This window comes from Phalacrocorax carbo, chromosome 2 (genome assembly GCF_963921805.1).
Source record: "Phalacrocorax carbo chromosome 2, bPhaCar2.1, whole genome shotgun sequence".
Lineage (NCBI taxonomy): Eukaryota > Metazoa > Chordata > Aves > Suliformes > Phalacrocoracidae > Phalacrocorax > Phalacrocorax carbo.
In genome coordinates this window covers 145,364,189-145,377,393 of record NC_087514.1, presented here as the reverse complement: position 1 = coordinate 145,377,393, position 13,205 = coordinate 145,364,189, and the positions used below count along the sequence as shown (strand labels likewise).

The following is a 13,205-nucleotide window of genomic DNA, read 5'->3' as shown; positions in this document are numbered from 1 at the left end:
GTATGGGTTAATTAAATGCCGTCCATGCTTGACAGATTGGAAATCACTTCTGTGGCCAACTTTGCAAAATAAGCTGTAAAGGAACGCACAACCAGAAGGATAAGTTCCACTGCCCTAAGATTTTTCTCCACTATGTTAATCACTTGTCTTTACAAAGAGAAAAGTTAGCCCTTGAAAACCAAAGAAATTGAATGCTTTCCTTATGAGCTACCATTCTGCTACTATTACCAACTATTATAGATAATTGAAATTTTATAATAAGTATATTTCACTGAGGATGACATTTTCTAAAAATCAAACAATCTCCTTTCTCTTTTCAATTTCCTTTTTATGTTCTTCTCCCTGCTCCACAATCTTCCCTGTTAGTGGGTAGCTGAAGATTCCTTACCCCACTGGGTGCCCACAGAAGTCTCAGGCAGAACTTCCCTCACACGTTACTGGGGCACAAAAGTTTGCTGCTGTAAATAAGAAGCGAAGGAAGCTGCTCTGCTGGAAGCACCTATATTGCAAGCAGGTAGCAGGTTCTGGAACAGTACAGGGAGAGCACAAATGCATCCCGGTGAATCACTTAGGCAGTATTGGTCCTAAACACCATCTTTGCCATTGTAGAGGTGAATTGTCTCTCTATATATAGAGGGGATTTTCAGGTATGAGAGCCCTGTAGAGCTGGTGCTGAACAACGTGGGAAACTCCACCTGCCTTGATATCCCCTCCTGCACCATTATGATTATGCTCAACAGACATGTACACGTCTTCACGAAAGTAGATGCGTACCAATCACAGATGGTAAAATGGAAAACGAGACATCAGCAAAATCTTGAAATGTAATTAAAATAATGATCTTTATTATTTTGTATTAAATTACCAAATCATTTTTGCTATGGGCCTGCAGCTGAAGGAAATCTTGTTTGTTCATTGGTTTAACCTGATAAGCCTGAAGGGCATGTCATTAGCTTCAAGTAAACATAAGTTCAAGGAGGGGAAGTGGCCTGATTCATATTTAAAAATAGACAGAAAAATCTGATTAGAAAAATTGTCAGATGATAAATTAATCAGACCGGCAAAAATTTGATTGCCCAGAAGCCTGGTTAAAATGCAAATTTTGTCTGACCAAGAATCCATCAGGTTTTCTGCTTGCTAGAAGGACACAGCAGGGAAGATGAGTACGTGTTCCTTTGACATACAGCACGGTAACGTTAAGCAGCTGCTCAGAGGAGGCAGTCAACAGAAAAAAGCATAGAAAGTAAGAATGAGACTGAGACTCCCTGAGCCTGAGGAAGAGAATAGCGCTCAGTTGTCTGTGCAGAAGGACTGAAGGAGGAGAGCTTGAGCAGAAGTGTGCTGCTGGTCAGGGAGTAAGAACGTCTGAACCTTCAACTGAGTGTATCTTACCTGGAAAGTAAAAATTGGGACTGGGCTTTTTAATTCCAGCCAGATGATTAAAAGCCATCTATTTCTGTCAGAGAGAGCGGCAGTGCAGGCCTCCACTCAAGGTGGAGTTAACAGGGCAGCATCCTGTACTTCCTCAGGAATTAACATCAAAAAGAATAATTTTGTTCCAAAATCTGTCAGTGTGTGATCTTTTTTTTTAATCTTGAAAGTTGCTGCAATCCAAATAAATGATAAATACTGTTATAGATAACATATTTATAAATAAAATCATTATAAATAACCTATTTATAACAGTAGGATACCAACATGAGCTTAAATTCTACTGAAATTTTTTTATGCTTGTGGTGTCTCAGTGTTGCTAGAGAAATATGAATTGCCCCACAATTCACTTTTAATTACCTTGAGAAAAACGTTAACATTTTTTGAAAAGAAGGACACCTCTGGATTCCTGTTAGGCAGCCAAATTTCAGCCTTTCCTTGACTTGGGCAAATATTATCTAGCGTGAAATTATTAGATGTATACAACATTGAAAGAAAGGCCTTCTGCTTTAGTACCCATGCCGTATAGCTTTATAAGCACACACTTTGCTCATGTATTCAGCCACTAACGAAGTTTAAGTGTTAAGGAGAATGTCAGTAATGAAACAAGTGGAGATAAGTTGCCTCTGGTTTAGTTAAGACCTGCCAGAATAGAAAAATATACATTAAATCATATTAGGATTTATGTTAGATTTCAAATCAAATGGAGATCTAGAAGCGTTTTGTTTTGTTTTTCCACAGCAGAACTAGCCTGCTGAAGAGACAGAATAATTTCAATCTCCAGCTATTTCAAAATATGATTAAGATAATATAATTTAGAACATATCCGTATGCAGATTAGCAGTGGATGTGTCCCATGAAGATACTGGTTAGACCCAGCGTTTTTTAGCTTAGGAAGCCTGAAGAAGGTGCTGCAGGTGGGGTGAGTGTGAGCAGTTCTGGCGGTATTTAGATCAAGGAATCCTCCTTTAGAAAGAGCAGATGCTTGAGCTAGATCAGGCACTGGAAGTCCAGCTTACCCAGGAGAATTTTGTGAGCCTATGATACTGTATGATAAATGTCAAAGACTCCCAGTCTGAAATCAGGCTGAAAAAACAGATGCAGAAGGTGAAATGCATACACAGAGGACTAAGCTATTGGCTTATTTTGAATATAACAAGCAGTTTTCCCACTATACAAGAAATATCAATAACATGTTTTATTGTTTTAATTCCAGGGTGATGATCCTAAGGAGGCAATTTGTGTATATCTCAGCAGTTCGATGTTGGATTTGGTCTGATGTGATTTTGTGAGCATTAAACTACATTATTACAATAGAGAAATATTTTACACTTGGGGAGAAAAGAAGTGATTTTTCATGCAGTGACTGCTACATTTCCGAATTTCGAGTAGTCATTTTTTTAAAATACAAAATAGCATTTATTTGCAAAATTCTGAAACTCCTGACTATTGGTTTAATTGTAGCAAAGCACAATCTCAGGATGGTGGCAATATGTGACATTCATCATGTGTTGCTTCTTAAAGTATCATTAAAACATTTTGATGCAAGATCTCTGGTTTTGTGAATACCACATAATGCAGGCAATAGTCTCTGTATGGTAGCTGCATGAGTTGGCAGTGAACGTGTTCAATTAAGAACTTGATCCTCTAAACACTAGCATTTGTCTACATGTGAAAGGTGATGAGAAGAGCTACAGGAGAGTAATTAATTCAGAGCCATGTCATTCTTAGTTTGTCCCAGGGTGCACAGATGAAAAAATCCCTCAGGTTAGTCAAATGGTTTATGGGCTTTCGTTTTGTGGACAATAGATAATACTGTGGATTTAATGGGATCACTCATGAATGATGTTAATTTTGTAAACAATAAGGACCAGAGCTGTGTAATTGTTTTTAAACCCCTCTTCTTGCTTGCGTGCCTGTCTGAGGTCCAGTTCAGCTCCAAATGAGGACAATAAACTAGGTTCCATGCTGAAATCCCCAGAGTCTTGGTAGGGCATGACTTTGCACACATTCCTGCAATCCCAGATCTGTATCTTGGCTGACATACAAGGTGGACCATTCATTAGAAAAAATATTGGTACCAAACCTATAATTTCTTCTATTTCTTTTTCACCTAGCATAGGTCCTATCAATATGTGACTACAGGTAAGGAAACTGCACTCTCAGCATTATTAGAAGAATGTCCCTCTTACAGTCAACCCCAAGGTCTTCTCCTATACCAGGACATATGAGAAAAGAACCTAGAGTCACTTAATTTAAAACCCATGCAGTTCTTGTGCTTTAAGTTTCCATATGGTCCAGGAATACCTGTGGAGCAACATCCTGTGACAAGAAGGTGAAATATCAGCCCAATGGAAAGAATCACGTTAGCACCTACGGCAGCTATGACAAGCTATTGTTCCCCTAGCTATGGGTTATATGTTTTACTGCAGAAAAAAACCCAAACAAACAAACCAAATAAAAACCATCAAAAAATTTGTAATAACTGGTTTCTGTTACAAGAAGAGTTTCAGTGGCTTTTTTGAGCGTCTGTTGAATGATCAGTTCAAAGATAGAGTGTCTTTCTTCTTTTACAGTCCGATACTATTGGGTATTTTCTTTACTAAAACTCATTTTGCCACTGTAGCATTAAATGCCCAATCAAGTGATTTGAAGAGCATTCAGTATTCCACTCAGTGAGGATTGTATCTGCAAAAAAATCCTACTGAAATGAGTTGAACCTTTTAAAATAAGGTTCAAAAACACTTTTAAACTGATCCTTTATAAGAGCATTTCTATATTGTTGTAATATTTGAAAGCTTACCTTGGCAGCAGTTTTATAATCACATAAATAATCCTGAAAGTATTAGAATTAATTGTTATGGTTCCAGGTCTGTTGTCTGAGACACATTCAGTATCTTGATACATTTCCAAGATAATGATATCAGAATCCAGTACTACTCCTACCCAAACACAACTGTCCATAAATCCTGGCTGCATATATCAGCAATAAAGTAAATTTTTTGCAAAATAAGGTTTTTAAAAAATAGATGGTGCTTGGGGGTGTTGAACGACACAACTAATACATGAGTGGACCTCTGAATGTCAGTAGGGCTTTTAACAGAAAAAAAGGCATCAGAATTGAGTTGATGGGTACATCTGCGCTACCAGCTGGTGACTGAAAGTGGCAAGCACAAGGGTTTGATTTACTGTGGTCTGTTATGGCTCCAGCACCACACGTCCACATTTTGCCTTCACCAGCAGTGAAATTTGTGCCAGTTTTTGGCCGCAGGCATCTCTGCTGTTCATGTGCAGAGAGCTGGCTGCAGCAAGACCCTGCATCCATGTTACGTGTTAAGGATGATTGCCTACTGCAAGACCCTAGTTATAGATCAGAGTCAAATTTGCTCCCAAGAGAGCTCCTCCTACACCATAAATCACTCACGGAGACTGTCCCTGAGTATTTGTAGCTGGAAGCTGTGCAAAGTGATGTACATGTCCTTTGGGTGATGCAAACAGCCTAGGTTGAGGAAAACCACATCACATTTCATCCAGAGAGGCAAAGACGCACCTGTGTTCATGCAAGGACTGTAATTTAATTTATTCCAGTCTAGTGTAGTGCAATGAGATGATCTTGGCTGTGCAGCAGCTACATGCTTTGACTTGGAAAAATTCATTCATCTTTTAGAGATTGAGAGGATCTTGCATTGCGTCTAGAAAAATTGCAAGTGTTTTGTTGTACATAGAGGTGATGCAAATCATTCACTGCTCTGATTAAATTCAATGAACTACTCAGCATGAGTAAAGTGGCAAAACCTGGTTGCGTGTAAGTAGATGTTGAGTGGAGAAAATTAAATTTATTTACAGAGGAGAGCAACTTTTTTCAAAAGTGTTTGTTAGTTAGCACTGTGTTGCATTATTTCAGTAAATGAACGTATGCAGTGTACCAGGACACACCATAAAGAGCTGAAGTTACTGTGTGTCTGGACTATTTCTGAACAGCTGTGTTATTTATAACAAACGTATTAGTAACTGGAAAGGTTGTTGGAATACATTTTAAGAGAGGTTTAGCCAAAAAGAAGAAACATATTCTAGTGTCCTTGACAAAAAGAGGTCTTAACTGAAGGAGTGTGATGTAGCACTCACAAATGAGAGCAAACAGAAAGCCCTGTGGCATGGACAGACACTGACTTTTTAGCGCTGTTCTAGCAAAGTTTAAACTTGCTGTTGACCTGAAGACCTGATCCTCTGCTCTCAAAGCTCTCAGTGATTTGTGTGGAGCGCAGGACTGACAAGAAATGCATGAAGGAATTGTTAACCTTTCCTACCCTTTCCTACAAATACTCTTAACTCCTCATAGAATAAAAATATGCTCTAGTAGACTGTAGATTAAGAACCTATTTTTAATGTAGCTTTCTCAGGCCTTGCTCCAGACATGAAGTTATTACAAGATGTTAGTTGCATCCACTTCACTCCAGAGGAGTGCAGACCTTGTACTCGGCTTTATTATAGCTGCTGCCGCTGTGTGCTTGGTGGTTAGGTCGTGTTAATTTGTGCATAGGCTGGACAAGTTAATAGTGCCTTTTCTGTGTGACAAGGTATAGTTAGATTGATCAAGAGTTGCTGAAATACACTCACTGTGGGAAAAAGATGTTTTCTCGGGTAGCTGAATAAATTATTTCTCATTTATTGGACATCTGTGATTTCTCATTTATTTTACATCTGTGCCAGGTTAATGATAAATAAATGGATTTTGTACACCACTGGGAATGTTTGTGACACTTTTGCAAGGCTGAGCCAAGTGCAGTTTTGATTAAGGGCTCTTGGCCAAAGGTTAGGAAGGGCCTTTCAGTTCCCTCTCTTTCACATGAGGAATAATCATTTTTAGGGTTTGTGGGCCTCCAATGCTGTCACATGCTGTGGAGTGAATATAGAGATTAAATAGTTTTCTAAAGATAGAAGCACTGACAACGTGCTAATAGTTCCACTGTACCTTTGCAGAGGCTGACGGTGTCCTTGCACATGACGGCTTCACAGCATTGCTAGATTAAAGCCTGCTTGTCTGCTTTTATTCTTTTTTCTCTTCTGAATCTTTAATGTTGCATCTTCCTTTAGGATCCAGCGCTGCCTTGAGTTGGTAATGTCTCTTCCCCCTGGGGGGCATTATGTAGACCTGTTTAGTGTCTGTTAGGGCATTTGTATGGCAATGAATCAAACTCTGCTGTGATTGCAGCATAGTAAAGCATACTTAAAATGGCTTGGTTTACATCTCAAGGAAGGCAGCATGGTGGGATATTCACATTGCCTAATAGGATGTGCTAAATTTGGGCCGTAGCTCCCCAGTGGCTTAAGCTATAATGGCTGGCCACGCAGTCCAGTCCTTGTTCTTGCACTCCACCCCTTCCTTCACGCTGTCTCTGTCTCCTGTCTGATCCTACACTGAGCCAGCAAGAACCTGACATGGCAACAAAAAGAAAATTGGTTCTTGCCAACAGAGCCAGGGGAATTTCAGAGTCAAGGCAAAGGAGGGGGGAGACCATGCAGATGGGACTGTAGGGATACAGCAGGGGCTGTTTGTAACCTGATGGCTGTTGGACAGGCTCAATGGTCCCCTGAAATCTCAGTCAAGCCAGGAAGGTAACATCTCTGGGGCCCTCCCCAGTCAGAAGGGGGAGATGAACACCTGCAGGAGCTCATCCTGGTGGGCAGGAGCCCCATCTCTCCCTGCGGTGACAGAAGGCACCTAAGGACTCCAGGTGTCTGCACCGGTTGGTTGTTGCTCCCCTTCTCTTTTTGACATTAAAGTAATTTTAACAGGCTGTCCACCATCTGCAGGCTCTGAAATGATAGCCATGAAAAACCTTTGCCTGTAAATACTATTTCTCAGTTCCCTGATAGTAAACTTGCATAAACTTGCTTGTTATTCAGCATGCCTATGCTTTCAGTCTCTGCTAATCCCAGCATTTCAGACAGCATCTTTAGAGAAGAGAGCTCTGCAACGTCTGGCAGTTTTGAGACCAGTTAATGTCACTTTGATTCTCTTTCCTTTGTACAGTAGTGAGATGTCTGACCATATTGCTGTGCCTGAGTCGAGATGAAATTCTCTGTCCTGTGTGATTCAGGAAAAGAAACTAAATGCTCTGGGTGACCTAGCACCTTCTGTGGGCTCTGCAAACTACTAGAAAAAAAGTAATCCTGTTGTTTTGTATGATTTGATTTTATTCAGTGTGGGTATCTGGATCGGTTAATTGCTCCGGGTTAATGGATCACTTAGACCTTGACCCTGCACAGACCCCGTGGTGGAGCTATAGCCTGACACAGCAATCTAGGTTTAAAAAACACTTCATCTGGAGACCTTTGTCCTGTCACTGGCTCTCATGTGATGAATCTGTGGAGTGAGATCCTGAACATCCGTGCAGTAGCTCTTCCAGGGACTCTCAGGTCCACAAAGCACATGTCCACTTGTGTACAGCAGTCTGTGTGAGATGAAGCCCAAGGGATGTTCTGTGGAGTGCTTATTCTGAAACAGCTTTATTTCAAACAGCTGACAGCCACTTGCTGCACACCCTGAAGCACTAGACTTCTTACACATGAACTTGTTAGTTAACTGTATCTTAGGTTGCAATATTCACAGCCAGGTAATCCTTCATCTTGTGGTACTTCAGCAGCTGATCTCTTTCATCTCTGGGTCTGCTAGCCAAGAACGGTGACAAAGGTATGTATATTTACTATATAAAGCCTGGCTTTTTGGATTTTGAATGCTGTCATTTTAGGCAGGAGCATCATCCTTCTCTGAATTTCTGGACAGCCAAGTTTCAAAGGCTGCTGATGTCTCAGGGTACTCTGGAGAAGTCATTTGGGGCTTTCGGCTACAGAGCACAATGAGTGAGCAGATTTATATTTATTAAGCTTTGTTCCAGATTTTCATAAAGTATTTCTTAATTGGCTCTAAATTATGATAATGGTCAAATAGAGCGTGAAACAATCTGCAGCATGCCACTAAACAAAGGGACTGTTGCTGTTATTTAGCAGCTTCCTTTCATAAAGTCGCATTTCAGAGTACCTTGCTATTCCGGGAGCGCCAGCTCACCAGGGGTATGACCCCCAGGTTACTGGGTTACCGTGCACTGCTCCAGCTGGGGTGGCAGCCTGTCAGTATGCTCTTGGTGTCGAGCAAATTCAAGCAATGCAACAAGAGCTTGACCTGATGAGAGTACATCAGCTTGGGTTTGCCATACACCAAGGAGCTCCACACAGTAATCAAAATTATTACTGTGATGTGTGGTAATTTACTGAGCTCACACTCCTCTGTGTGCGAGCAGTAACTGCCCGTCAGTGGCCCGTGTTGGCAAATACTGGTTTAAGGATGAAAACAGTCTGGCTGTGCTTCTTTTTTGCAAATACCAGAACTGCTGGGATTTTTTTTTTTAGCCCGAGGTTAAATATGATGAGTGGCATCCTTGCATTGCCATCAGATAAAAGCGTCAAATCTGTCCTTTGCTAAATCCTGATGTAGCTTCAGCAATACCATATGCCACATTGGTGTTTGTTGCTGCACCTGGTACTGTTGTGTCTTGTCTTTTTTTATGCCACGGTTCTCCAGTTAGCGAGAAATCTCAGACAGTTGCATGATGGAAGTGTTTCATGATCCCACCATGAATTCATGGTATCATGGCAAGAAGCCATCAGAATGAATCATGCTAATGGTTGTGACAGGATAGTCTAGTCTATGACAAGATTGCTGGTTTTAAATTCCTCACTACTCACTTTAGTCCCTGACAAAAGGAGATTCTTCACAGCAAGTCTAGTTCAACAGCTGGCAAGGCTTCTCAGCTCCTGGCTCAGCTGTCAGGTGACTCCCTAAAAACACTTCCTTCTTGGTCTATCTGTTGTTAGTGCTTAAGGTACAAACCCATTCTTAAATATTTGTGAAACTGAAGTATAATAGCTGGAATTTCTGCATGTTTTATACGCACATTTTATATAGTAGCTTCGTATGTATTGTTTCTGGTTTCCAGAAGGTTGTTTTCATTAGTCATTTGGACACTTGCTTGAGATTTACCTTTCTAAGGTGGATCTAAGAGGCTACCTCTGCTTCTGATTTAGTTCAAGAACTGCAAGTGAGAAGATAAGTGAATGGAGAGGTTCTACACAGGGCTGCTCCTGAGGCAAATACATGATTTTTCTTTTCAGAGACTGTTCCGTGTGTCAAAATGTAGTGTTGTAAAGTTTCCACAATAGCTTTTGCCCACACTCTCTTAAGGTGTGTATTGTTTGCATTCCCTTCAGTTCCATTCTTTTCAATGCAGTTGTCCAAGCAGAGCTTATCCCCCCCTTGGAGCTGGTATAATTGTGCTCCTCCACATGCGCCAAGCTCTGTGTGAAGCTGCTAGTGTAGGCTCTGCTGCTGCTGTTTCCAAAAAGATTCTTTCAAATTCTCTCAACACTGAACTTATTTATGTTTTCAGATGTGAACTTGATATTGTCTGAGTAGAATGTGTGCAGCGTAACATAGAAGTGTCTCTGCGCAGGATTTAGGAGGAGGCACGGAAAGCCCCTCAACTATGTGTGTGCTTTTATTACAGAAAACCAAGATGATGATGTATTGTTGGGTCATCTGTTATGGCTGATTTATTTTGTACTTCGTTATCATGTTTTAAGTGCCTAATGATTTTTTGTGAAGGAGGCAATGGTTTCACTGTTATAGTGCATACTTAGAATTCTGCACTTGTTACCTGTCCTGTAATAGAATATTTTTGCAATTTCTGTCTGGAAATAAAGACTTATTAGGCTTAATTGTGATTTTCTTTTTCCTTTTTGAATTCCTGAGACTTAACAATCAAAAATATGTCTTCTGAGGCACAGCAGTGTAGAAAATGCATTAGTCTGATTCCTCAACAGCAGTGTTAGCAACTGTCAGTAGAAATGTGGGCAGTTCATTAAAACTGTACAAAGAAAAAAGCAAGCTGTGCTTAAAAACAGGTACGGGGGTTTGGGGCATTGGTGCATGTATAAATATTTATTCCTTAAATAATACCTTCATGTAATTTCAATCTTTTCCATTCCGGTATGGCAGCACAGTTCTGTGATGTGTGTAACATCTTCTTTTGTTACTTCTAATCACTCGAAATATTTTTTAATTGTTTGTTGAAGAAAAATCAAACACAGAAAGGAACAAAATGGAACAAAAATTGTTAAATTTTTTCAATAAATATAGCTATTAAACTTGAAAACTCTCTCTAAAAATAACTGAACATTTTGAAAACAGTGATTAACTGAAAATGTTGAAACCACTGATGCAAAAGTTTTCTGTACAAAATACTGACCATGAGTACATGTCTAGCAGATGTGCCTCTAGTATCCCTTTAGACATGTTTCAGTGGCTTCTTTATGTGGGTTTTTTCCTTAATAAGGTTGTGGCTGTAGGACACATACACAGATACTTGTAGTGAACAAATTTCAAACAGATGAAGTTCAGAGAAAGCATTTTCCCTCAAAGTATTTACTTTTCACTTTTGGTCAGAAGAAGGCCATATAGCTTCTGCACTGCTTACTGAGACTTCTCCAAATAGAAGCTGACTGTCTCATCAAATCAGGTCAAATATGTACATGCAGCTGTTTTGTGATGTGGACTATTATCCTTTAGGGCCCTCTAGGGACTGAATTTCAATTGTCATATTTTGTTGCAGCCAGAACAGAGGATTAGAGCTGAAAGTTGTTATTTGGCCTCACAGAGCAGCAAGTGGCTTCTCCCAAAGGTGAAGATGTGGGTCTTTGGGGCCTCTGTCCTTCCCATAGCATGTCAGACTTTCACATGTGATCAAAACCAAAGGGTTTCTTTTGTTCGCTGTGCTAACAGCTGGAACTGTATATATGAGTGATGCAGATGCAAATGTGTCTTCACAATCTGAGTGGTTTCTAAAGCAGAAGTGTGATTTCTACTGTGAAAATGAATTGTCTTAAAATGAGCTTAGCCATCTCAAATATTTAGCTGATGAACAGCTAACCGTTGAAAGAGCAACACTGCCTGGGATTAAGACTGCTTGGCCCAGGTACAGAATGAGTGAGTGCTGACCCAGACAAATCATTGCCTCTTCTTCATCCCCTGCTTAGAAGGGGAGCAGTCTGGAAACAGCTGGCTAGGCTAGGGGAGAGCAGGAGGGAAGCAGTTATGCACTGAGGTTATACCTGTTGAACAGCTGTAGTGCCTCTGGATCACACCATGCACAAACCATCCTCCTAGGGGCAGAGCATCTCCCATGAAAATGGCACTCCTGCTATGGGAAACACATTGTCCCTGGTGCTAGAAGGGCTTAAGAAGGAGTTTTCCCAGGGGCGACAAGGTTGTCCAAGACTAGGTTAGGTTTTCCTCCTGCCTCAAAATACTGTTAGGCAAAAGTGTCGTGTGAAGATGTTGGAACGTAAGGGGACTGGATTAGTCCAGGGGAAGAGAATGGCCGAAGACTAGTCCACAAGCTGAAAGCCATGGTGGTGGGCTAGGAGAGCTGGGGTTATGGCCACATCACAGCCAGAAGCTGAAAAAATGCACATATGGGCTGAGGAAGACCATGAGCATTTAAAGAAAAGGGGGGGGGAGGGTTGCCTCCTCTTCAGGGATCCCAGTATGCCTGTGTTCTGGCATCTGAATGTGCCTGGGTTTTGAGATAACATATAAGTTTTAGCTTGCTTCTTTCATCCTGTACCAAGTGCCTGTGTCATCCTCACTCTGTGGCCAGAGCCAATTAACAGCGAATAGGAGTGTTAAGGTCTCATGGCCTGTGCAGTCTGATAGATGGAACCATCTGGTTAATGGAGATACCATAATGAAAGCATCAGCTCTTAAGTGTTTAAATGCAGATGAAACTATTTTATCATTTAAGTTAAAAAGGAGACAGCCCAGTGAGGACTGAATTTAAGATGCTGTCTGTTTTCTACAGCACAGGGAAGCAAAGCTGAATTAGTCCAGAAGCTCACATCCCACCACTGTCATTGGAGGAAGAATGCCGGATGCGCTGGGAGGAAGACACAAGTATTAGAAATGGAATAACTTTCATCTTCTAGATTGCTTTATTAGGTATTCTGAGAGACTTCTAGGGCAAAAATAATCTGACTGAATTCTAAGCGCAGCGCTGCATGTATAACTCCAAACTTGCAGGGGCATTAGTTCTTTTTGTTTAGCTTTTAATTTCCTTTAAAAGGAAGAAAATTACTCTTGCATTGTATGTGAAGATATAACAAATTAAAAACACTCAGTAATGGTCCCTCAGTTCGAACTGCCCCTCTGAAACGGATACTTCGCCTTGAACACTATGCATTGTGCAAAACCTGCTGTGAGCCCAGGCAGGGCCCGGGAGCGGGCTGCAGCGCCGTGCTTTCTCTGCCCTCTAACAGAGCATGGGCGCAGCCTCTGCCCGCAGGCTGCTACCCAGACCCGGCAGCAGCTGGGTGCCTAGGACTCCTGCCAGAAAGGAGGGAGTTGAGCTGGGTGGCATGCTGCCTTGGTAAATGTCGCAAAGCTGGATTGTGATATAAAAGAGGACCGAAAGGACTGTTATCCTAGCTGGATTTTAAATGAATTGGGTCTACTTTTCCAAAATACAGAGTTGTTACAGTCTCAGGAAAGGTTTCAAAGCTGGTTCCAAGGAAGACAATGATGTTCTCTGAGGTATTGGAACAGAAGTGTAAGAAGCAAAATATACGATACTCTGGATATGCTCGTGCATGATACATCATGGAGAAATGTTATGAAGGAAGGATGTGGTTATTAAGTGGCAGAGGCAGTGACCTAAAATGGG

General features: G+C 41.0%; 2 protein-coding genes across 3 annotated transcripts in view; both read left to right on the top strand.

Moving 5' to 3' along the window:
* ST8SIA6 (ST8 alpha-N-acetyl-neuraminide alpha-2,8-sialyltransferase 6) overlaps positions 1–12,683 on the top strand; it is a 48,612-nt gene extending 35,929 nt beyond the window's left edge. Inside the window, exons 9-10 of one of the 2 annotated variants that reach the window (XR_010371758.1) lie at positions 2,648–8,125; positions 12,348–12,683. The gene's annotated coding sequence lies outside the window, so the exon portion shown is untranslated. The remainder of the gene's footprint in view (positions 1–2,647; positions 8,126–12,347) is intronic. The other variant, XM_064444721.1, reaches the window with a different exon arrangement.
* The window catches only part of TRDMT1 (tRNA aspartic acid methyltransferase 1), a 77,488-nt gene continuing 72,317 nt past the window's right edge, over positions 8,035–13,205 (top strand). Inside the window, exon 1 of the mRNA XM_064444716.1 lies at positions 8,035–8,125. The gene's annotated coding sequence lies outside the window, so the exon portion shown is untranslated. The remainder of the gene's footprint in view (positions 8,126–13,205) is intronic.